The 25,135-nt window shown below is 40.6% G+C and overlaps 1 long non-coding RNA gene across 1 annotated transcript in view; it reads left to right on the plus strand.

Annotated features, from left to right (window-relative positions):
• The window catches only part of LOC139360278 (uncharacterized), a 101,522-nt gene that overhangs the window by 47,787 nt on the left and 28,600 nt on the right, over window positions 1-25,135 (plus strand). Inside the window, exon 2 of the long non-coding RNA XR_011617621.1 lies at window positions 4,348-4,432. This is a non-coding gene — a long non-coding RNA (uncharacterized lncRNA). The remainder of the gene's footprint in view (window positions 1-4,347; window positions 4,433-25,135) is intronic.

Raw genomic sequence — 25,135 nt, forward strand, 5'->3', positions numbered from 1 at the left:
CATGCACTGGATAGGATTTTATAATCTTACATAATCTCCTGTATTCTTTAAAATGATGTAACGTATATATTAATAACATAATTTTGTGGATGAAAGAACTAAGTTCAGAGAATTTAAGACCTTTTTCAAAGTCAATAACTTGACTGCAAAAGTCCATGCTATTCCTCCTTCCCACTGGCTGCACCATCTCAGATCTCTGGACCAGCAAACACTATACCTCTAAAGGAGAATACCTAGTTTCACCTCTAGTTCCAAATGTTGGTAATTAAACCAGAACCAGCATGAAGGAGTTGTTTGGAACTTTTACCACAAGCCTGCAAGACACTTGATGTTACCAGCACAGTCCCCGGTAAGGGGAATATGGTTTGTTTCCCTCCAACCCCTAATTACTGTGACGTTCAAGACATACTCATCCCTGCCAAAGCTTCTCTCTAACTCTCCTCTTATCAACACAGTGATGGCCCTGTCTATTTGATCCCTTAGGGGTGGAATATAGGGTCACAGAACATTGCTGTCAGGACTTTAGACAATGGTTCTCAGGCTATCACTGATGAAAGTTCAGTTGGCAATCCAGGGCAGTCTTCATCAAGAAGAAAGATGGAAATAACCACTAGCTATTAAATTTGACCACCATCTGAAACTGATAATCCAAAACTAGCTGGATCAGTTATGGTCAACTAAAATTTATGTCACAGAGGAGCCCCTGGGAAGGGCGCAGGGCAGCAGGTGTGGGAAGGTGATGAGCACAGGACCACATTGGAACCCAGAGGTCATTCCACACCCCCAGCACGGTTGCAAGACAGAAGCCCCAGACAACGTCTTTTCAAAAATAAAAATACCTTTATTTTCTTCTGATTTTAAAATAATACATGCATATCATTCTTATTTTTAAAAATCAGACAATATGAAAAGGCTTAAAGAAGGAAATGAAAATTCCACTCTTAATTCTGCCACCTGGTGAAGACATTCTGTGTAAATCTCTCCAGACTTTTTTCTGTTCATATACCTCTAGCCCCCCACAATTGTTCTGAAAACAAAAATCAACCTTTCCTAAAGAATATAGATTGATGTTGCTATATTTAATGGAATTATGATATTCCATTATAGAGATGTACCATTCCATTACAGAGATTCCATTATAGAGGTGTAATATTAAATATAGCCATTCCTTTCTTTTAAATTGTCTCCAATTTGTCATGATTATAAACAAAGCTGTAACAAACACCCTGGTACATTTTTGGTATTTCATCCTGTGGTTAATGCTGATGCTGAAATTCCACAAGATTCCAGGAATCTCAATATCACTTATGTATAAATACTTAATAAGTTATGGCTGAAACATTTATTCATTCACTCATTTGCTCTCTCTCTCTCTCTCTCTCTATGTATATATATATATGTATATATATACACACACACACACATATTGGGTAACCATGATGTTCCAGAAACAAACCTATGTTCTGTGGATACGCAGTGAATAAAACAGGCAAACTCTCTGCCTCAGAACACTCACATTTAAAGAGGGGAGACAAACGATGAAATAAATAACAGTGTGTTAGAAGCTTGCAAATGTTAAGGAGAAAAATGAGGCAGAAAAGGGTGGTTTTCTCTTATAGTCATTCAGTATTTTTTCCCTGTTCTCTGTCATCATCATGCTATTTAGTTTAATTCACTAAATGCCTGTTAAGTTCCTATGCTGTGCCTTAAACTGTGCTAGGTATTGGGAATGGGGTGGAGAGTTGTGTGGAATATGGGCCCTAGCATGGACAAGCTCACGTGTCATCATTTTCTTGCTCATGACTTCACCATTTCATATGTGTATATTTTGTCTTCACAACTACATTAAAAGGTCTTAGAGGGCAGGAATCCATCCACATTCTTGGTGTTCTCCTGAGCTTTTAGTATATTTTTGTACAGAGTTAGTGTTCAATAAATGCTTGTTCCCCATACTTGTGACATAGAAATAATGCAAGTGGTTTTGAGAGATGAAAAACTGGGTTCTGATAAGCCAAAAAAAAAAAAAAAGGCACTGATTAATACCCAAGGTTAATGAGAAAGCTAGCTATTTAGCTCATAAAATTGGCATTTTAAAAAAACTTGTTCTAAATCGTGCCATTTAATCAAATATAGTGATATAAGTATAGTAAATATAGTAATTTTAGCAAATGTTGTGCAAATCTGGCTGAACAAGTAATACAAATTTTTTTAAATAGAAAAACACAAACCAAATAGAGAAGCATGCTGGGTTTTCAGCTGGCTCTGTGTGGCTCATTTACGCTGCCCCCACATCCTACTAACGCACACCCAACTCTGCCTCCAGGGGGAGCTCCAGCACTCATTTGAGTCCCAAGGCCTTAGTTCCAAGGGACTGTCAACCCTCCCAGCAGTATCCGGTTTTGAACTCTCTCATCGTCCTGGCTAGCAGTCAGCTCTTTCATCTGCCTTTAAAAACAACAACAACAACAACAACAACAACAACAAAATATTTGCTATCCAAATGTAGGTAACTCTTAAAGTATGAAGTAGTTCAGAATAAGACTTTGGCTTTAGAGTGATCTTGATTGAATACCTAATATTTGTCAGGGATTGTGTCCTGCACGTTACATATATTATTCCTAACTCTCAAAACAAACTTGCAAGAGGGGTCCTGTTATCCTCACTATTACCCTATGCAGACAAGGACTGTGCAGCTGAGAGAGGTTAAGGAACTTGCCTGAGGTCACAGTGTCAGCAGTGGAGGCAGATCTGCCTAAATTAGGGCCCAAGCACTTCTACCTTGCACTCTGCTCTCTGTAGCTGCCCTTATTTACCTGTTTATTACTTGTTACTGTCGTCATTTTCATCAGATTATTGTTATAGTTGATGTCTTTCTGGCAGAGGCAATGCAGTTTTTTGTGTGTGTTTGACCTCAGCACACTTTGTTTTTTGACACGGTGTCTTGCTGTGTCATCAAGGCTGGAGTGCAGTGGTGGGATCACAGCTCACTGCAGCCTTCACCTCCCCAGGCTTAGGTGATCCTCCCACTTCAGCCTCCAGAGTAGCTGGGACTACACGTGCATGCCACCACACCTGGCTGATTTTTTGTAGAGATGGGGTTTTGCCATGTTGCCCAGGCTGGTCTCAAACTCCTGGGCTCAAGCTATTCTTGCAACCCCTGAGATATGGTTTGGCTGTGTCCCCACCCAAATCTCATCTTGAATTGTAGCTTCCATAATCCCCACGTGTTGTGGGAGATAATTGAATCGTGGGGGCAGTTCCCCCCATACTGTTCTCATGGTAGTGAATAAGTCTCACAAGATCTGATGGTTTTATAAGGGGTTTCCCCTTTTGCTTGGCTCTCATTTTCTCTTGACTGCTGCCATGTAAGATGTGCCTTTTGCCTTCCGCCATGATTGTGAGGCCTCCCCAGCCACGTGTATCTGTGAGTCCATTAAACCTCTTTTTCTGTATAAATTACCCATTCTCGGGTATGTCTTTATCAGCAGCGTGAGAACAGACTAAAACACCCACCTTGGCCTCCCAAAATGCTGGGATTATAGGCGTGAACCACTGCACCTGGCCTGTTTTTTAATTTTAAGACTAGCTTTTTAAAGAGTAGTTTTAGGTTCACAACAAAACTGAGAGGAAGGCGCAGAGACATCCCATACCTTCTTCCCCGAAATATGCACAGCCTCCCCATTATCAACATCCCCCACCAGAGTACACCCTGGACAGAGCACAGCAGAGTACACTGTCATATCATTATCACCTAGTGTTCATAGTTTACATTAGGGTTCACTCTTGGTGGTGTACATTCTACGGGTTTGGACAAATGCATAATGACATGTATCCACCATTATAATATCATACAGAATAGTTTCGCAGCCCTAAAAATTACCTGTGCTCCACCTATTCATCCCTCCCTCCCCGTAACCCCTAGAAACTACTGACTTTTTTTTTTTTTTTTATCATTTTCATAGTTTTGCCTTTTCCAGACTGTCATCTAGTTGGAATTGTACAGTATGTGTAGTCTTTTCAGATTGACTTCTTTCACTTAGTAACATACATTTAAATTTACCCATGTCTTTTCATGGCTTGATAGCTCATTTCTTTTTAGCATTGAATAATATTTCATTTTCTGGATGTACCACAGTCTATTTATCCACTCACCTACTAAAGGACAGCTTTTGACAACTGCAAATAAGGCTGCTATATACATCCGTGTGCAGGATTTTGTGTGGACATAAGTTTTGAACTCCTTCAAGGAAATACCAAGAAGCATGATTGCTGGATTGTATGGGAAGATGATGTTTAGTTTAGTAAGAAACTGTCTTCTAAAGTGGCTGTACTGTTTTGCATTCCCAGCAGCAATGAATGAGAGGTCCTGTTGCTCCGCATCCTCACCAGCACTCAGTGTTGTCAGTGCTCTGGATTTTGACCGTTGTAATAGGTATGTAGTGGTATCCCATTATTTTAATTTACATTTTCCCAATAACATATAATGGGGAGTATTGTCTTATATGCTTATTTGCCATCTGTCTGTGTTCTTTGGTGAGGCAGGTGTTAAGGTCTGTGACCCACTTTTTTCTTTTTTTTGGTAGAGACAGGTTCTTGCTCTATCACCCAAGAGGGAATGCAGTGGTACCATCGTAGCTCACTGAAGCCTTGAAGCCTCAATCTCCAGGGCTCAAGTGATCCTCTCCTCAGTCTCCCAAGTAGCTGGGATTATAAGTGAGTGCCACCATGCCTGGCTAATTTATTTATCTATTTATGTATTTGTAGAAACAGGGTCTTGCTATGTTGCCCAGGGTGGCCTCACACTTCTGGCTTTCAGTGATCCTCCCACCTTGGCTTCCCAAAGTGCTGGGATTACAGGTGTGAGCTGCTGCACCTGGCTTTGGCCTGTTTTTGAATCATGTAGGTGATCATCAACACCTTGATGGTCACCTTGAATCAAGTGCTTGCACTAGCTAGGACTTCAAATACAATGTTGAAAATGAGTAGTGAAAGGAAACATCCTTGACTTGTTCTTTATCTTATTTGGAAAGCTTCTGGTTGTCACTATTAAGTATAATGTTAGCTATAGGGCTTTTTTAGGTTTTTTTTTTTTTAATCAAGTTGAGGCAATTCACCTTTATTCTTAGTTTGTTGAGAGGTTTTATCATGAATTGGTGTTGGATTTTGTCAAATGCTTTTTTTACATCTACTGATAAGATCATGTAATTTTTCTTCTTTAACCTGTTGATATGATGGATTACACTAATTGATTTTTGAATGTTGAACCAGCCTGTATACCTGGGATAAATCCCACTTGGTTGTGGTGTATAATTATTTTTATACATTGCTGGGATTGATTTGCTGATATTTTGTTGAAGATTTTTGCATTTATGTTCATGAGAGATATTGATATGTAGTTTTCTGGTTTTACAGTGTCTTTATCTAGTTTTGGTGTTAGGGTGATGCTGGCCTCATAGATTGAGTTAGGAAATATTCCCTCTGCTTCTATCTTCTAAAAGAGATTGTGAAGAATTGGTATCATTTCCCCTTTAAAATATCTGGTAGAATTCACCAGTAAACCCATCTGCACTGGATGCTTTCTGTTTTGGAAGTCTATTAATTATTGACTCAATTTCTTTACTGGATATAGGCCTATTCAGACTGTCTGTTTTTCCTTGTATGAATTTTGGCAGATTGTGTCTTTCAAGGAATTCATCTATTTCATCTAGGTTATCAAATTTATGGGCACAGAGTTGTTCATAGTATTCCTTTATTATCCTTTTAATGGCCATAGGATCTGTAGTGATGTGCCCTCTTTCATTTCTGGTATGTGTCCTCTCTCTTTTTTTTCTTAGTCTGGCCAGAGACTTATTGATTTTATTGATCTTGATCTTTTCAAAGAACAAGCTTTTGATTTCATTAACTTTCTCTACTGATTTTCTATTTCACTGATTTCTGCTCTCCTATATATTTCTTTCCTTCTGTTTACTTTGAATTTAATTTGCTCCTCTTTTTCTGGTTTCCTAAGGTGGAAGCTTAGATGATCTATTTTAGATCTTTCTTCTTTTCTAATGCATGCATTTGATGCTATAAATTTTCCTCTAAGCACTGCTTTCACTGCATCTCACAAATTTTGATAAGATGTGTTTTCATCTTAACTTAGCTAAAAATATTTTAAAATTTCTCTTGAGATTTCTTCCTTGACGCATGTGTTATTTAGAACTGTGTTGTTTAGGGACTCTTCCTGTGGATTCAGGCACCATGTCCTTCACTGCCCTCCTCTGCTGCAATCATATTTCTGGTAGGCAGTGGATCAGGGAAGCACCAGCAGCTGTGGACCATGTGGAGAAACACTACTGGCCGAGCATGCCCTACCTGACTGTGGGACAAGAGTACAGCAGTGCTGAGGTGTACTTGGCAGAGTGCTTTGAGGCTGTGAAGGCGGCCAACATTTCCAAGTTGCCTCTGTATAGATAGATTTGTTGTAAAACAGCTCAGTCATCTCAATGTCAACAAGAAGTGGTCATCTTCTTGTTGAAACATCAGCACCTTGATGGTCACCTTGAGTCATCATCCCTTTGATTTTATGGATCATGGGGTTGCCATGTCTTTACCTGGTCTGGTGCTGAAAAACTGTAACCTCTATAAAAATGTGAGGCTCTGGAGCAAAGTCTTATTAAAACAAACGTGAGCATAGTGGTCTGCATATGGAATATCTAGGGCTCTAAACAGACTAATACTTATAAGTATAATCACTGTCCTATTGTTTTTCATTTCTTTACCCTGACAGGAAGATATCAGGGATTTCCTGGGTCACAGATGATATAAAACACATTTTGGATGAAAGCTGCAGTAAAGCTACTAACTATGATTTGGGATCTTTTTTTAAGTATGAGATACTTAATGGGGGCTTTATCATGCATTAGTTTGCTTATCTTTTGTCAAGAATAACTGGCTAAACTTAAATGGAAATGTGAGGTTTTTCAGTTACACATTCTCCTAAAAATAGCATTTTCTTCTGGGATTTGACTACTAAATGAAGACATTTAAATGAAGTAAAGGTTATTTATCAAAACTTTCAAAAAGTGTGCTGCTGGCCGGGCGCGGTGGCTCAAGCCTGTAATCCCAGCACTTTGGGAGGCCGAGGCGGGTGGATCACGAGGTCAGGAGATCGAGACTATCCTGGCTAACATGGTGAAACCCCGTCTCTACTAAAAATACAAAAAACTAGCCGGGCGTGGTGGCGGGCGCCTGTAGTCCCAGCTACTTGGGAGGCTGAGGCGGGAGAATGGCGTGAACCCGGGAGGCGGAGCTTGCAGTGAGCCGAGATCACGCCACTGCACTCCAGCCTGGGAGACACAGCGAGACTCTGTCTCAAAAAAAAAAAAAAAAAAAAAAAAGTGTGCTGCTTAATCTCCATATATTTGGGGATTTTTCAGAGATCTTTCAGTGATTGATTTCTAACTTAATTCCACTGTGATCTGAGAGCAGGCATTGCATGATTTCTATTCTTTTACTTTTGTTAAGTTGTGTTTTATGACCCAGATTGTGATCTGTCATGGTGAATGTTCCATGTGAGTTTGAGAAGAATGTATATTCTGCTGTTGTTGGATGTAGTCATCTGAGTAGTCTGTAGATGGTCATTATATCCAGTTGATTGGTGGTATTTTTGTTATTGTTGTTGTTGTTGTTGTTTCTAGAGAGAGAGTCTCACTCTGTCACCCAGGCTGGAGTGCAGTGTTGTGATCATAGCTCACTGCAGCCTTGAACTCCTGGGCTCAAGCGATCCTCTTGCCTTAGCCTCCCAAAGTGCTGGGATTACAGGTGATGGTATTGTTGAATTCAACAATGTCTTTATTGATTTTCTGCCTGCTAGTTATGTTCATTTCTGATAGAGGGGTGTTGAAATCTACAATTACAATATTAGATTCATCCATTTCTCCTTGCAATTCTGTCAGTTTTTGCCTCATGTAGTTTGATACTGTTGTTAGGCACATACACATTAACACTTGTATATCTTCTAGATTTTCCTCTTTATCATTATATAATGCCCTTCTTTATCGCTAACTTTTCTTGCTTTGAAGTCTGCTATAACTGAACTTAATATAGTTACTCCTGATTTCTTTTGATTTATGTTATCATGATATAGGATGGATTCTCCATTCATTTACTTTTAATCTATAATTGTCCTTATATTTAAAGTGGGTTTCTTGTAAAAAAATATAATTGGATGGGGTTTTTTGATCCATTCCGATTATCTCTGTCTTTTAATTGGTGTATTTAGACCATTGATGTTTAACATGATGATTGATATAGTTGTATTAATATCTAAGATATTTGTTCCTGTTTTCTTTGTGTTGCTCTTGTTCTTTGTTCCTCTTTTTGTTGTCCACTCTTTTTCTGCCTTTTGGGGTTTTAACTGAGCTTCTTATATGATTGTATCTTCTTTCTTAGTGTATTAGTATGCAGTCATGTGCCACATAATGATGTTTTGGTCAATGACAGACTGCATCTATGACAGTGGTCTCATAAGATTAAAATACTGCAGTTTTACTGTACCTTTGCTTTGTTTAGATGTGTTTAGATACAAAAAACTTACCACCATGTTACAATTGCCTATAGTATTCAGTACAGTCACATGCTGTGCAGGTTTGTAGCCTAGATAACAAAATAACTCCAACTCCTTCCCCCAGTCCCTTAAATCATTGTTGTCATTCATTTCATTTCATCATACAAGCATACATAAGCGTATATGCATGAGCATGCATAATCAAATACATTGTTGCTATTAATATTTTGAACAAACTGTTATGTGTTAGGTCAATTAAGAATAAGAGAAATAGGTTACAGTGGCTCACACCTGTAATCCCAGTGCTTTGGAAAGCCGAGGCAGGTGGACTGCTTGAGCCCATGAGTTCAAGACCAGCATGGGCAACATGGCAAAATGCTATCTTTACAAAAAGTACAAAAATTAGCCTGGTGTGGTGGTGTGTGCCTTTAGTCCCAGCTACTCAGGAAGCTGAGGTGGGAGGACCACCTGAGCCCTGAAGGTGGAGGCTGCAGTGAGCTGAGATTGTGCCACTGCAAAAAAAAAAAAAAAGAATAAAAATAAAAGTTTTCATTTTACCTTCATTCATTCTTTCTTCAGTGCTCTTTCTTTCTTTATGTAGATCCAAGTTTCTGACTTACATTATTTTCTTTCTCTCCAAGGAACTTCTTTCAACATTTATTGCAAGGCAAATCTACTGGCAACAAATTCCCTCAATTTTTGTTTGTCTGAGAAAGCCTTTATTTCTCCTTCACTTTTGAAGGATAATTTCACAGAGTACAGAATTCTAGGTTGGTGGGTGTTTTTCTCTCAACACTTTAAATATTTCACTCCTCTCCTGTTGCTTGCATGGCTTCTGAGAAGTTACATGCAATCCTTATCCTTGCTTCTCTGTAAGGAAGGTGGGTTTTTCTCTGGTTTCTTTCAGGAGTTTTTCTTTATGTTTGATTTTCTGTAGTGTAAAAATAATATACCTAGAAGTTGTGGGGGTTTTTTGGCTTTGTTTTTTTTTTTTTTTTTTGGCATGTATCCTGCTTGATGTTCTCTGAGCTTCCTGGATCTGTGGTTTGGTATCTGACATTAATTTGGGGGAAAATTCTCAGCCTTTATTTTTTTAAATAATAATGTCTTGTCTGTCCCTTTCTCTCTTTCTTTCCCATTATGTGTATTTCCATTATGTATATTTATACCTTTTGTATTTGTCCATAGTTCTTGGATATCCTGTTCTGGTTTTTGTCAGTATTTGTTCTTTTTGCATTTCAGTTTTGGAGGTTTCTATTGAGATATCCTCAAGCTCAGAGATTCTTTCCTCAGCCTTGTCCAGTCTGCTAATAAGCCCATCAAGGACGTCCTTCATGTCTGTTACAGTGTTTTGTTTGTCATCTCTGGCATTTCTTTTTGGTTCTTTCTCAGCATTTCCATCTCTCTGCTTTCATTGCCCATCTGTTCCCACATGCTGTCTACTTTATCCATTAGCTCCCTTAGCATCTTACTTACGGTTGTATTAAATTTCTTATCTGCTAATTCCAACCTCCCTGCCGTATCTGGTTCTGGTTCTGAGGTTTGCTCTGTCTTTCCACGTTGTGTTGTTTTGCATTGTAACTTTTTCCTGATAGCTGGACATGATATGCTGGGTAAAGTGTCCTACTGTAAACAGACCTTTAGTACTGTGGTGGCAAGGTGCTGGGGAGAGAAGAAGCATTCTCTAGCACTCTGAGTAGGTCTCAGTCTTCTAGTGAGCCTGTGCCTTGACTGTGTGAACTGCCCCTGTGCTTCTTGGTCCCCACACCCTCCTTCAGTGTGACAGGAAGATTGAAGTGGGCTGGAATTATTTCCCTTCCACCAGGTTAGCTAGCCTTTGATGAAACCCTCAACGGGTTAGGCTCTGGCTAACTAGTTTCTCCCGAGGGCAAACCTCGTTAAGAAGAGCAGAATGCTCTGGAGTGTTCCCAGTGGGTTCCATTTCTCCTCCCTGTGTCAGAAACACAAGCGCATTTTTCTCCGATAGGTACTGTGTGGATCTGGCAGAGCTCCTGGGGGTCAAACTCACAAATGCCTAGGGCCCCTCCCCATGCCTAGGTCCCCCTGGAGTTTATAACTCTCAGACTTTTCCACACTGAACTTCCTGCAGTTTGTCAATTACAGTTCTGCTTTCGCTGCCCAGCGTTGGTTCCTGCAGAGGTTTGTGCTTCTGAGTTTCTATTCTGGTATGTTGTGATTCTTTGTATCTGCCAGTCTCTCTAATTTTAGGGGCAGTGGTTTGCCCGGTGACTTCACTTCTCTTATGGATCCAAGAAGCGTTGCTGATGTTTCAGTTTGTTCAGCATTTTACTTGTTGCTGGGGTGTAGTAGTGACTTCTATGCTCCTTATATGCTGGGCCAGAAACTGGAGCAATAGTACAGTTTGACAGTACCATTTCCTTCAGATTTAACCCTTAGCCCTTCCAGGCTTGCAAGGCCGTAGTAAGGACCTGTGGGCTCTTTTCAGTACTTTCTGGTCCAGCACCCTCTGAGCTGAGCAGGCCCTGGCACAGGCAGAATTCCCATCAGGCAGGCCCCAGCTGTTCACTGGACCAAGCACAGCTTTTGACTCAATTAAGTGCCATCTGACCTGAGCCTTCCATTTTGGCTGAGATTCTGCCAGCATACCCCCAGATGTGGGAACACCTGGAAATAAATACATTGCTAGCTTTTCAAGCTCCTATCTACAGACTGATGTAAAGACCTCAGGATGAAATGGGCCTTTCCCCAGTGCCCACCACAGTACCAGGGCCCCAGGAGGTGCACAATAATTTTTGAGTGAATAAATGACATTATTTGCAGAAGCGTTTTGTTAACTATTGGAACCTTTCCCACAGGATGCAAAGATAATTTCAGAACAGCTACAGCCTGGGCTAACATGGAAAACTATGAAGACAAAATTATTGAGTCAAATAAGCAAAGTGGCTGACTTTGCTGGTCATGAGCCTAATTAGTGGGGAAATTCTAAAAAATTATTTAGCAAAAAAGGTTATTCTCTTTGGTATAAAAACTTCTTCTGGCTGCGTGCAGTGGCTCACACCTGTAATCCCAGCACTTTGGGAGGCCAAGGTGAGCGGATCACTAGAGGTCAGGAGTTTGAGACCAGCCTGGCCAACATGATGAACCCCATCTCTACCAAAAACTACAAAAATTAGCCAGGCCTGGTGGCATGCACCTGTAGTCCCAGCTACTTGGGAGTCTGAGGCAGGAGAATTGCTTGAACTCGGTAGGCAAAGGTTGCAGTGGGCTGAGACCTTGCCACTGCACTCCATCCTGGGGGACAGAGACCCTGTTTCAACAAAACAAAACAAAACAAAACAACTTCTTCTGCCATGTCCCTAGAGCAGATTGTGGCACTAGGGAGAAGTCAACTTAATAGCTTGAAGTTCTTAGGGTCCATTTTTTTTTCTTTTCTTTGAGCACTGAACCCATCCATTTTCTCAGAGGGAAGCTCATCTCTTCTGTGCATTGTCCGTCAGTCTGCTGTTAGTCCAGTTGCACAGCCAGGTGGCTTTGCAGAAATCCCTGGAGCAGGTCAGTGGCTTATTTTGTTGAAGTTCTAGGTGATCCTGGTGTCCTGGTGACCCATAAGTTCTTGGCAACATTGTCCTCAAAAAGTCAAATTTTAAGAAGTCAGTTTCTGGCCTTAATGAAGTAAAACAAAGACATAGGTTTGGAGCAGCCGGTGGAGCTCAGAGCTGGGTTATTGGTAAGGACTAATGTTACACTACCTCTTTTCATCTTCTGTGCCACTCTTAGTGTCTTTTCTTGAATATATTTTTTCTCTCTTGGGGGAATTTAAAATTTTTTGAAATCTTTTTGAGAGCCCTTTCTAATACCAAGCTTCCTAAAGTAAATCTAACCTAATGTGGAAAAATTATTAGCTAAGTTTCTTTTATCCACATTAGAGGGTATTTGAAACATTGATCTTCTGACCACCTTTGACAGATCATGGCCATCGATAAGTCTCCAGGGATGGATTTACTGCTAGTGAAACACATGATGTACTCTGCACTTCAGCAGAGCAAGGTTGGCCCCACACATAGCTGTAATGGAAAATGAGGTAGGGGGATTTATATACTTAATTAAAAATAGCAGACTCTCAAATCCAGACCCACAAATTGACTTTTAGAGTTCTGATTGCTGAAAGAGTTGCAAATCAAAGCAATTTGGGTTGAAAGTTCATTTTTCCTTGAGTCCAGTTCTTTAAAAATGGAAAGCTTTCACTTGATATTAATTTCACTGATAATAAGAACATAAATGTAGCCTGAATTATATGACTATATATAAATCTGATTTACGAAGATCTGTCAAAGAAGCTCTAAGGATCAGTAACAGACATAGCTTGAGAAGGAAAATCACAGAATTGTCTAGCTAATAACCCCTAGAGTGTGTAAGACATATAATTTAAAATTTGTTGTGTTTGGATACAATGATCAAAAATAAACAAATCTTGAAAAATGCAAAATTCCAAACAAGAGCACAATAAATGTGTTTTCCCTCTTATTCTGTTGTTCTGAAAATATTGTTTTGAATTGATAGCTGGTTCACATGTCCTTGTGTCGCTCCTTTTTATTATCATTCTGGGCCTTTTGAAGGACGTAACTGCTTTTTAATCACACCAGCAACATAAACCATAATGACCTATTTTTTTCCCTCATAAATGCCTTAAGACTGTCAGTACCTTAGTATCCTGTGAGCAGTTTGAAGACAGGGACCATGCCGTTCAGCCTGTATATCCAGCTCTGGGCTCAGTGCAGGGCACAGAGGGGCTTGGTGACCATAATGGGTTCAGCTGGATTATAGGAGCCAACACATGCAGCCTTTGGTGGCCCCTGAGCCTAAGAAAAGCAAGTGACTGGATTATTCCATTGTCTGGGAAGTATCAGAAGCTGGGCTGGGGACAGATGTGGAATTTGCATGTCTTGGATCTTCAGTAACACAGGGCCTCATTTTTTGTGACTTGGGGAGAGGTAGATTCACAGGCAGAGAAACTAAATAGGCAAAAATGTAGAACACAAGAAAGATTGCTAGAGAGCCTCTAAATGTCTTTGTCACAAAAAAGAAATGTGAACTTTATCACACAGCTTAAAGTCTTCAGCTGGTGTCCTTCAACGTTGAGCGATTCTCCGCCAGAGGGAAGAGGGATGACTAGGGGGAGCTAATGGTTTCCGTATTATCAGCTGTAAACTTAATGCTGTATTAGTTTCCGTAAATATTTGGCATGTGAGTAGTAAGTAGGGAATAATGATCGGTCCAAATTATTCATTCGTTACTCTGTTGGTGGAACATATAGTGTCAGCTGATGCAGTCAGCTTGACTCAAGTCTGTGATACAAGCAGCAGGCAGACAGACCGTCAGGGGCTGCAACAGAGGGTCCAAGGTAGCCAGTTTGGGTGAGAAGAACCCTGCTGAGCCTGCTGCCTTCCCTTCTGTACTACACCCCTACGGTTAATCTTAATACCAACTCCAAGCCCTGCCACTCACAGTTCTTTAAACCACCCCAGTCTCTTCTCTAGGACTTTAAGCTACTCCTCGTGGCACTGCAACAGTGCTCAGGGGACACTTGCTGGGGCATACCGGAGCCTTTGACCAGGGTTCCCTGGACAACCCCACTTTCTTTTTCTCCTATACTCCAATCTGTCCTATTAATAATCTAGTTCCACACTCCAGGCAGGCTTGGATTTGGAGCTGTAAGACAAGTTGGAGAAGGTAATTCATCTCTTTGAGATTCAGTGGCCTCATCCCTAAAGTGTAGGGTGATCAACCGTCTATGGTTTTTCTGGGACACAGGACTCCTAGTGTTAAAACTGGGATGGTCCCCAACAAAGAGGGATGTATGGGTCACCCTATACAAGCGGGAATACTAACACCTCATTGTGTGGATGAGCTGAAATATTGTTTGCAGAGTAGCAGACAGGAAGTAAGTGGTCAACAATGGTAGCTCCCACCCTCCTCACTCAATTTGGTGAATTTTGAAACAAGGGTTTGTGAAACACTTCCAGGTACCGCTCTAGGTGTTGGGGGGCTGTGAGCAAGTGAATTCTAAGACACAAATCCTGGCTTCAAGGTGTCCCCAGTTCATTTGGGAATGTAATAGCAATACACATGAAACTGCTATTTTATTTACTTATACTTTCATGCTTCATTTTCTTCCAAAAAAGGATTGAATCGGAGGAAGCTCAGAATAAACATACAGATACATGAAAATAAGAGTTGAAGGACAACAACCACGTAATTAAAGGAGACAATGGTAGAATAATTATACTAGGAACCCAAGGCTAAGGAAATCTACTCCAATTGAACACCAAACAGCCAGAGAACAAAACCACACAGGGAAGACTAAAATGAAACAGTAAATTATACGGTGTCAGCACCACACATTCCAGATAGTGCTCTAGAAGTTCAAGGTGGTATTTGGTGATGATTTTCCTCAAACTGGCTGCATAACCATGGGCAGGTTACCCACTCCAGGCCTCAATTTCTTAATCTAGAAAACAAGAGCAATAATTTTCGTGACAAGACACCACCTATTAATGCATGTGTGTTTCCACCCTCTCCTCTTCCCCTGCCCATTAGGTGGCTGTGTCATCCAAGTTTCTCCCACGGTGCAGGAAGAAGAATGAGGGCAAACCGAAAAATAATTGTTTCTTTTTGAAAAATGTCCTACTTTTATTTTAGGTTCAAGAGTACATGTGCAGGATGTGTAGGTTTGTCACATAGGTAAGTGTGTGCCATGGTGGTTTGCTGCACAGATCATCCTGTCACCCAGGTATTAAGCCCAGCATCCATTAGATATTCCTGATGTTCTCCTTCCTCCACTCCCACCCTCCGACAGGCCCCATGTGTTGTTCCTTCACATTTGTCCATGTGTTCGCATCATTCAGCTCCCAATTATAAGTGATAACACATGATATTTGGTTTTCTGTTCCTGTGTTAGTTTGCTGAGGATAATGGCCTCCAGCTCCATCCATGTCCCTGCAAAGGACACGGTCAGTTTCTTGAAAAGTTAAACTTACAAGATAATCCAGAAATTGCCCTCCTGGGATTCTATCCAAGAGAGACAAAAATGTATATCCACACAAAGAAATGTACGTAATTGTTTATAGCAGGATTATTCACAATAGCCAAAAACTTGAAACAATTCAGTTGTTTATCAGCTGGTGAACAGATAAAATGTGATTTATCCACATAATGGAAAACTATTCAGCAATTTAAGAAAAGCTACAAATCCACACTACAACGTGGATGACACTTGAAAATGTAATGCAGCCAGATGCAAAAGAATACACTTTGCATAATTTCATTATGTGAAATGTCCAGAAAAGGCAAATTTATAGAGACAGAAAGTAGATTAGTGGTTGCCTAGGGCTTGGGGTGGGAACAGGGATTAACTGCAAGGAGGAAACATTTTGAGGTGATGGAAATGTTTTCAAACTGAATTTTGGTGATGATTGCAGAGTTCTATAAATTTACTAAACATCATTGAATTATATAGTTACAATGAGTGAATTTTATAATATATAAATTGTACCTCAATGCAGGTGTTTTTAAAAAAATTTGAGAAGCACTCTTCAAGAACACTCCTTCTGCTCACTTCATACTTAAATGCCAGTTTCCATGGAACTCGGTCCTTAACCCTCGTGCTTCTTATTTTTGTCAATTATTCTCTGTATATTCCCTGTGGAACCATTTTAAAATATAAACACTGAAGAGTACCTCCTCCTTCCTGTAGCCCCCTATACCCCAATTATGATAGGCCCCAGAACAGAAAAGTGGTTACCACACACATTTTGCAAATGTTCCCCCAGACCACTCTGATCCAAACCATACTCCCTGGGTGAGTTAATCAAAACCAAGGGATGCTTAATTGATGGCATCCTAGATAACTTCCTAGATAACTATTGATCCAATTATATTGGTGTATAACAAGTTTATATCCAAACTTAGTGGCTTGAAACAACAACTTTTATTTTTCTCATGCATCTGTAAATTTGGCACAGCTCCGTGGGAATAGCTTGTCTCTGTTTCATTGAGCACCAACTAGGTGGCTTGAAGGCTGGGAACTGGAATTATCTGACAGTCACTCATTCTCATGTTGAGTACTTGGGCTGGAAGACTGAAAAAGCCAGATGCAGCAACATCTGGGGCTCCTCATATGTTTCTACCTGTGGTCTCTAAGATGTGGTCTTTCCGTGTAGTCTCTCCAACATGGCTGCTTCAGGGTGGCCAGACTTCTCGCATGGTGACTCAGGGTTCCAAAGACACATGTTCTGAGAGAGAGAGAGAAAGTCCACGTAGAAGCTATATTGCCTTTTATGAGCTAGCCTTGGAAGTCATGTGGTGTCATTTCTGCTGCATTCTATTGTTTGAAACAGTTACAAAGCACCTCCCAGTTTCAAGTAGGTGGGAACACAGACACTCACTTCTTGATGGAGAGATCTCAACATCACGTTGTAAGAAGAGCATGTGGAATGGGATCTATAATGTTTTGAGTATCTTTGAAAAATACAATCTTCCATAGCTGTTTCAAACTCTTTTCTTTCCTCAAACTTCTAACGATTCCAACTCTATCCTTGCTTTCAGTTCATGACCTTGCTTCCAATCTCACTAGAAAAGCAATCGTCCTGTCTCTGCACATTTTTTCTTTCTTCCCTCCAGATATAGTGAATGGATGACCTCCCCATGCTCTCAGTTAAGTCTGTTGCTTGTGATGTGGTTTGGCTCTGTCCCCACCCAAATCTCATCTTGAATTGTAGCTCCCATAATTCCCATGTGGTGTGTGAGGGACCTGGTGAGAGATAATTGAATCATGGGGACAGTTTCCCTCATTTTGTTTTCATGGTGGTGAATAAGTCTTACAAGATCTGATGGTTTTATAAGAGGAAAGCCCTTTTGCTTGGTTCTCATTCTGTCTTGCCTGCTGCCATGTAAGACGTGCCTTTCACCTTCTGCCATGATTGTGAGGCCTCCCCAGCCACGTGGAACTGTGAGTCCATTAAACCTCTTTTTCTTTATAAATTACCCAGTCTTGGGTAAGTATCACTAGCATGAAAATGGATGAATGCAGCCTACATTTATACACTAGAGTTCACCCCACCCTGCTCCTGTCCCCTCAAGCGTATTGCTTCAGCATTCCTCCAGGACAATCAGATTTTCCTTCTACTGGATCATTCCTTTCCCCATGCTCCCTTCTTCCTTTATTCTCAAAACTCACTTAATCCCATTTTCCCCTCTAGTCACTAGCTTCTTTCTTGCCTTCCTTTTTTAGTAAAACTCCTTGGTTAAATGTGCTGTCTTCAGTGCACTCCCATTTTCTCTTGAAAAATCCCATTCCAATAAAGTTTGCTCTCTCATTCCACTAAAACCATTCTCTTGAAGGCCATCAGAGACTGTTATGTTGGAATATTCAGTGATTGCTTCTCAGTCATTGTTTTTAACCCATCAACAGCATTTTAGATTTTAAATTGTTCTCACTTGTTTGAGATGCTTTTCTTCACCTGGGTGCTAGACAACAAACTCTCCTAGCTTTTCCTTTGATTTTTCTGGCAGCCCCTTTTTCCAGTCATTTTCCTTTTTCCTTCTCTTCTTTCTGAACTCTGAAAGTTGGGATGCCCCAGGTCAGTCTTTGGATGCTGAGGTGGTTTTTACTGTGTCATTTAATTAATCTGGGAACTGAGTTTATCAGAGTCCTCTTTTCTGTATGATTCCAGGCTAGAGTTGGTCAAAAGAGGAACTTGTGTGGTATTTGGAAGTTAGAAATAAAGCAGTAGCCATTACTCTGGAGGTCAACACAGTCAGATGTAGTTGGTCAGGTAAGCACACAGGTGCCAAGCAGTTCCTAGCATATCCTTGCTCTCCTCTTCTCAAGTCCAGTTCTTCTCCTCAACTGCTAACCCTACTGCCAAGAGTGGCCCAGGCCTACCACCAGACACTTGAATGTGGGCCCACAGAAGCTTTAGCTATACCAAGGCTAAAGTTTCCCATAGACCTATCCATGAGTCCCCCCTTCAGTTGGACATGTCTGGCTTAGATTGACTGACTCCCTTCCTGATCATCCAACCCCACTTCTATACCTTTCCATCTCTAGCTCTTTCCACAATTGTGAGGTTTTATTACTATAATAAATCCCTTATGCCATAACAACCATAGCAATTCTGCTTCCCTAACTAAAGACTTACTGATACAATTATTGGTATCAAATGTGGTTCTAGGGGAATAGAACATTTTTTTTTAAATTATACTTTAAGTTCTAGGGTACATGTGCACAACATGCAGGTTTGTTACATATGTATACATGTGCCATGTTGGTGTGCTGCACCCATTAACTCGTCTTTTACATTAGATATATCTCCTAATGCTATCCCTCCCCCGCCTCCCCACAATAGGACCCGGTGTGTGATGTTTGCCTTCCTGTGTTCAGGTGATCTCAATGTTCAATTCCCACCTATGAATGAGAACATGCAGTATTTGGTTTTCTGTTCTTGCGATAGTTTGCTGAGAATGATGGTTTCCAGCTGCATTCATGTCCCTACAAAGGACATGAACTCATCCTTCTTTATGGCTGCGTAGTATTCCATGGTGTATATGTGCCACATTTTCTTAATCCAGTCTGTCACTGATGGACATTTGGGTTGATTCCAAGTCTTTGCTATTGTGAATAGTGCCACAATGAACATACGTGTGCATGTGTCTTTATAGCAGCATGACTTATAATCCTTTGGGTATATCCCCAGTAATGGGATGGCTGGGTCAAATGGTAATTCTAGTTCTAGATCCTTGAATTGCCACACTGTTTTCCACAATGGTTGAACTAGTTTACAGTCCCACCAACAGTGTAAAAGTGTTCCTATTTCTCCACATCCTCTCCAGCACCTGCTGTTTCCTGATTTTTTTAATGATTGCCATTCTAACTGGTGTGAGACGGTATCTCATTGTGGTTTTCATTTGCATTTCTCTGATGGTGAGTGATGATGACCATTTTTTCATGTGTCTGTTGGCTGTATGAATGTCTTCTTTTGAGAAGTGTCTGTTCATATCCTTTGCCCACTTTTGGATGGGGTTGTTTGTTTTTTTCTTGTCAATTTGATTGAATTCTTTGTAGGTTCTGGATATTAGCCCTTTGTCAGATGAGTAGATTGCAAAAATTTTCTCCCATTCTGTAGGTTGCCTGTTCACTCTGGTGGTAGTTTCTTTTGCTGTACAGAAGCTCTTTAGTTTAATTAGATCCCTTTTGTCAATTTTGGCTTTTCTTGCTGTTGCTTTTGATGTTTTAGGCATGAAGTGCTTGCCCATGCTTATGTCCTGAATGATATTACCTAGGTTTTCTTCTAGGATTTTTATGGTTTTAGGTCTAACATTTAAGTCTCTAATCCATCTTGAATTAATTTTCGTATAAGGAGTAAGGAAAGGATCCAGTTTCAGCTTTCTACTTATGGCTAGCCAATTTTCCCAGCACCATTTATTAAATAGGGAATCCTTTCCCCATTTCTTGTTTTTGTCAGGTTTGTCAAAGATCAGATGGCTGTAGATGTGTGGTATTATTTCTGAGGGCTCTGTTCTGTTCCATTGGTCTATATCTCTGTTTTGGCACCAGTACAATGCTGTTTTGGTTACTGTAGCCTTGTAGTATAGCTTGATGTCAGGTAGCGTGATGCCTCTAGCTTTGTTCTTTTGGCTTAGGATTGTCTTGGCAATGCGGGGTCTTTTTTGGTTCCATATGAACATTAAAGCAGTGTTTTCCAATTCTGTGAAGAAAGTCATTGGTAGCTTAATGGGGATGGCATTGAATCTATAAATTACCTTGGGCAGTATGACCATTTGCACAATATTGATGCTTCCTATCCATGAGCATTGTATGTTCTTCCATTTGTTTGTGTCCTCTTTTATTTCACTGAGCAGTGGTTTGTAGTTGTCCTTGAAGAGGTCCTTTACATCCCTTGTAAGTTGGATTCCTAGGTATTTTATTCTCTTTGAAGCTATTGTGAATGGGAGTTCATTCATGATTTGGCTCTCTGTTTGTCTGTTACTGGTGTATAAGAATGATTGTGATTTTTGCACATTGATTTTGTATCCTGAGACTTTGCTGAAGTTGCTTATCAGCTTAAGGAGATTTTGGGCTGAGATGATGGGGTTTTCTAAATATACAATCATGTCATCTGCAAACAGGGACAATTTGACTTCTTCTTTTCCTAACTGAATACCCTTGATTTCTTTCTCTTGCCTGATTGCCCTAGCCAGAACTTCCAACACTATGTTGAATAGGAGTGGTGAGAGAGGGCATCCCTGTCTTATGCCAGTTTTCAAAGGGAATGCTTCCAGTTTTTGCCCATTCAGTATGATATTGGCTGTGGGTTTGTCATAAATAGCTCTTATTATTTTGAAATACGTTCCATCAATACAGAATTTATTGAGAGATTTTAGCATGAAGGGCTGTTGAATTTTGTCAACGGCCTTTTCTGCATCTATTGAGATAATCATGTGGTTTTTGTCTTTGGTTCTGTTTCTATGCTGGATTACATTTATTGATTTGTGTATGTTGAACCAGCCTTGCATCCCAGGGATGAAGCCCACTTGATCATGGTGGATAAGCTTTTCGATGTGATGCTGGATTTGGTTTGCCAGTATTTTATTGAGGATTTTTGCATTGATGTTCATCAGGGATACTGGTCTAAAATTATCTTTTTTTGTTGTATCTCTGTCAGGCTTTGGTAACAGGATGATGTTGGCCTCGTAAAATGAGTTAGGGAGGATTCTCTCTTTTTCTATTGACTGGAATAGTTTCAGAAAGAATGGTACCAACTCCTCCTGGTACCACTGGTAGAATTCGGCTGTGAATCCGTCTGGTCCTGGACTTTTTTTGGTTGGTAAGCTATGAATTATTGCCCCAATTTCAGAGCCTGCTATTGGTCTATTCAGGGTTTCAACTTCTTCCTTGTTTAGTCTTGGAAGAGTGTAAGTGTCCAGGAAATTATCCATTTCTTCTAGGTTTTCTAGTTTATTTGCATAGAGGTATTTATAGTATTCTCTGATGGTAGTTAGTATTTCTGTGGGGTCAGTGGTGATATCCCCTTTATAATTTTTTATTGCATCTATTTGATTCTTCTCTCTTTTCTTCTTTATTAGACTTGCTAGTGGTCTATCAATTTTGTTGATCTTTTCAAAAAACCAGCTTCTGGATTCATTGATTTTTTGGAGGGTTTTTTCAGTCTCTATCTCCTTCAGTTCTGCTCTGATCTTAATTATTTCTTGCCTTCTGCTAGCTTTTGAATGTGTTTGCTCTTGCTTCTCTAGTTCTTTTAATTGTGATGTTAGGGTGTCAATTTTAGATCTTTCCTGCTTTCTCTTGTGGGCATTTAGTGCTATAAATTTCCCTCTACATACTGCTTTAAATGTGTCCCAGAGATTCTGGTATGTTGTATCTTTGTTCTCATTGGTTTCAAAGAACATCTTTATTTCTCCCTTCATTTCGTTATGTACCCAGTAGTCATTCAGGAGCAGGTTGTTCAGTTTCCATGTAGTTGAGCAGTTTTGCTTGAGTTTCTTAGTCCTGAGTTCTAGTTTGATTGCACTGTGGTCTGAGAGACAGTTTGTTATAATTTCTGTTCTTTTACATTTGCTGAGGAGTGCTTTACTTCCAACTATGTGGTCAATTTTGGAATAAGTGCGATGTGGTGCTGAGAAGAATGTATATTCTGTTGATTTGGGGTGGAGAGTTCTGTAGATGTCTATTAGGTCCACTTGGTGCAGAGTTGAGTTCAATTCCTGGATATCCATGCTGCTATAAAGACACATGCACATGTATGTTCATTGTGGCACTATTCACAATAGCAAAGACTTGGAATCAACCCAAATGTCCATCAGTGACAGACTGGATTAAGAAAATGTGGCACATATACACCATGGAATACTATGCAGCCATAAAAAACGATGAGTTGGTGTCCTTTGTAGGGACATGGATGCAGCTGGAAACCATCATTCTCAGCAAACTATCTCAAGAACAGAAAATGAAACACCGCATGTTTTCACTCATAGGTAGGAACTGAACAATGAGATCACTTGGACTCGGGAAGGGGAACATCACACACTGGGGCCTATTATGGGGAGGGAGGAGCGGGGAGGGATTGCATTGGGAGTCATACCTGAGGTAAAGGACGAGTTGATGGGTGCAGCACACCAACATGGCACAAGTATACATATGTAACAAACCTGCACCTTATGCACATGTATCCTAGAACTTAAAGTATAATAATAATAATAATAATAAAATTCCTGGATATCCTTGTTAACTTTCTGTCTCGTTGATCCATCTAATGTTGACAGTGGGGTGTTAAAGTCTCCCATTATTATTGTGTGGGAGTCTAAGCCTCTTTGTAAGTCTCTAAGGACTTGCTTTATGAATCTGGGTGCTCCTGTATTGGGTGCATATATGTTTAGGATAGTTAGCTCTTCCTGATGAATTGATCCCTTTACCATTATGTAATGGCCTTCTTTGTCTCTTTTGATCTTTGATGGTTTAAAGTCTGTTTTATCAGAGACTAGGATTGCAACTCCTGCTTTTTTTTGTTTTCCATTTGCTTGGTAGATCTTCCTCCATTCCTTTATTTTGAGCCTATGTGTGTCTCTGCATATGAGATGGGTCTCCTGAATACAGCAAACTGATGGGTCTTGACTCTTTATCCAACTTGCCAGTCTGTGTCTTTTAATTGGACCATTTAGTCCATTTACATTTAAGGTTAATATTGTTATGTGTGAACTTGATCCTGTCATTGTGATATTAGTTGGTTATTTTGCTTGCTAGTTAATGCAGTTTCTTCCTAGCATCGATGGACTTTACATTTTGACATGTTTTTGCAATGGCTGGTACCGGTTGTTCCTTTCCATGTTTAGTGCTTCCTTCAGGATCTCTTGTAGGGCAGGCCTGGTGGTGACAAAATCTCTAAGCATTTGCTTGTCTGTAAAGGATTTTATTTCTCCTTCACTGATGAAACTTAGTTTGGCTGGATATGAAATTCTGGGTTGAAAATTCTTTTCTTTAAGAATGTTGAATATTGGCCCCCACTCTCTTCTGGCTTGGAGAGTTTCTGCCAACAGATCTGCTGTTAGTCTGATGGGCTTCCCTTTGTGGGTAACCCGACCTTTCTCTCTGGCTGCCCTCAACAGTTTTTCCTTTATTTCAACTTTGGTGAATCTGACAATTATGTGTCTTGGAGTTGCTCATCTCGAGGATTATCTTTGTGGCATTCTCTGTATTTCCTGAATTTGAATGTTGACCTGCCTTACTAGGTTGGGGAAGTTCTCCTGGATGATATCCTGCAGAGTGTTTTCCAACTTGGTTCCATTTTCCCCGTCACTTTCAGGCACACCAATCAGACGTAGATTTGGTCTTTTCACATAATCCCATATTTCTTGGAGGCTTTGTTCATTTCTTTTTACTCTTTTTTCTCTATACTTCTCTTCTCACTTCATTTCATTCATTTGATCTTCAATCGCTGATACTCTTTCTTCAAGTCGATCTAGTCGGTTACAGAAGCTTGTGCCTTTGTCACATAGTTCTTGTGTTATGGTTTTCATCTCTATCAGCTCTTTTACGGTCTTCTCTGCATTGATTATTCTAGTTATCCATTCATCCATTCTTTTTTCAAGGTTTTTAGTTTCTTTGCACTGGTTACGTAGTTCCTCTTTTAGCTCTGAGAAGTTTGATCGACTGAAGCCTTCTTCTCTCAACTCGTCAGTCATTCTCCATCCAGCTTTGTTCCATTGCTGGTGATGAGCTACGTTCCTTTGGAGGGGAAGATGTGCTCTGATTTTTTGAATTTCCAGCTTTTCTGCACTGCTTTTCCCCCATCTTTGTGGTTTTATCTGCCTTTGGTCTTTGATGATGGTGATGTACTGATGGGGTTTTGGTGTGGGTGCCCTTTCTGTTTGTTAGTTTTCCTTCTAACAGTCAGAACCCTCGGCTGTAGGTCTGTTGGAGTTTGCTTGAGGCCCATTCCAGACCCTTTTTGCCTGGGTATCAGCAGCGGAGGCTGCAGAAGATAGAATATTGCTGAACAGCAAGTGTTGCTGTCTGATTCTTGCTCTGGAAGCTTCGTCTCAGGGGTGTACCCTGCCGTGTGAGGTGTGAGGTGTCAGTCTGCACCTAGTGGGGGATGTCTCCCAGTTAGGCTACTCAGGGGTCAGGCACCCACTTGAGCAGGAAATCTGTCTGTTCTCAGATCTCAACCTCCATGCTGGGAGATCCACTGCTCTTTTCAAAGCTGTCAGACAGGGTCATTTACCTCTGCTGAGGTTTCTGCTGCTTTTTGTTAAGCTATACCCTGTCCCCAGAGGAGGAGTCTACAGAGGCAGGCCAGCCTCTTTGAGCTGTGGTGGGCTCCACCCAATTCGAGCTTCCTGGAGGCTTTGTTTACCTACTTAAGCCTCAGCAATGGCGGATGCCCCTCCCCCAGCCTCGCTGCCACCTTGCAGTTAGATCTCAGACTGCTGTGCTAGCAATGAGGGAGGCTCCAGGGGCGTGGGACCCTCTGGGCCAGATGTGGGATATAATTTCCTGATGTGCCGTTTGCTAAGACCCTTGGTAAAGCG

The sequence above is a fragment of the Macaca nemestrina genome, chromosome 1 (genome assembly GCF_043159975.1).
Source record: "Macaca nemestrina isolate mMacNem1 chromosome 1, mMacNem.hap1, whole genome shotgun sequence".
Taxonomy (NCBI): Eukaryota; Metazoa; Chordata; class Mammalia; order Primates; family Cercopithecidae; genus Macaca; species Macaca nemestrina.